Below are 1,565 nucleotides of genomic sequence, written 5' to 3' on the forward strand. Positions count from 1 at the left end.
TTGCAATACTGTGTGCCAGAAGTGTAGACAAGGCCAGAGAATAAAATGGCCAGGGGTGTTAGACGTCTGAGCTATGAAGGCTCTTCTTGTCCCCTCTGGGAGGCCCTGGAGAAGTCATCCCCTCCATCCAGGGTGCTGGGCCCCTCCTGCTGGGTGCAGATAAGGGGGCTTCTGGTCCCTCCCAGGCAAACGCTGATGATTAGTGACAAGGCATAAAGATGCCAAGTCTCACCAGTACAAAATCAATGGCTGGCGCAGGTTAAATTTGTTTCTGTCCAGAAATGATTAAGGAACTAGCAGAACATACTTTATTAAATATTTTAATGAATCAGCATCATTTATTCACATCTTGTACTTTCATTTTTACTGACTTCCATTTTTTATTTTTTCATTAATTATTATTATTATTATTATTTTTTGAGAGGGAGTCTCACCCTGTTGCTCAGGCTGGAGTGCAATGGCGTGATCTCAGCTCACTGCAACCTCTGCCTACTGGGTTCAAGTGATTCTCCTGCCTCAGCCCCCCTGAGTAGCTGGGATTACAGATGCCTTTATGACTTTTAAAAACTCATTCAAGATTCCTCATGTATAAAACCTCCTGGTGGCACATATGAAGAACTCATAGGTTATAACTGAAATCAGAACTTCCTTCTTTTTCCCCAACAGAGAGTACCATAACAATTGTTATTCCTAATCTATGGCTTATTTCTCACAAGCATTGAATATAACAGCTCTCCAATAAGTAAATTTTTATGTTCTTATGCAGTGAAAGCAGATAAAAGGTGCTTTATGTTGGTCCTTTTCAAAACTGGTAGAAAACAGTCCTTAACCCAGAAATTGTGAACTCTAAATACAGGCTTACCAGAAAAGCCCTTGAAAGGCTAAAGAAATTTGCAGAACCATATGACATATATAATATGAATTTTTTTCTAACAACATATTTTTAACAAAATTACACACCAATTCCATTAGCAAACAGAAGGCTAAAAAGGCACAGTGTCTGGGCTAACAGAGATAAGGAGCACCCCAACCAGGAGGGAGAGGGTTTGTCTGAGGCCTGGTGACTTCATTAGTGAATAAAGCACTCACCTGTCACAGACACCACTTTGAGTGCAGCCTGTGATCCTAAATAAAATGAATTTGTTGGTTTCAGCTCAGCGCTTCAGGGAAAAGGGTGGGAAATCTCTTCATTCATTATTTGCCATGATTGGCACCTCTGAGCTACACAAACTAAATTTAGATTATTCAACTCTGATTCCTTAATCAGAAAAAGAACTGGGGAAGGGAGGAATCAGGAGGGATTCAGGTCAAGAGAAACAGTGGCTGATTGTGACAAATGGTAAGCTATAATGATTACTCAGAGAAATCTGATCGATTGTCCCTAGAATCATTTTACAACAAAGAGGCCACAAAATCCAGGCCAACACGCCACACGTTTTGACTTGCCCCTCTTCACCACGCAAGCCTTCAGCCCAGTGGTGGTGACAGGTTTATTAATCCATCTGCCCATATTTCCTGACTGTCTTACCATGAGCAAAACATTAGGTCATGTGGAGGATAAAAGA

The sequence above is a fragment of the Papio anubis genome, chromosome 19 (genome assembly GCF_008728515.1).
Source record: "Papio anubis isolate 15944 chromosome 19, Panubis1.0, whole genome shotgun sequence".
NCBI classification, from domain to species: Eukaryota; Metazoa; Chordata; class Mammalia; order Primates; family Cercopithecidae; genus Papio; species Papio anubis.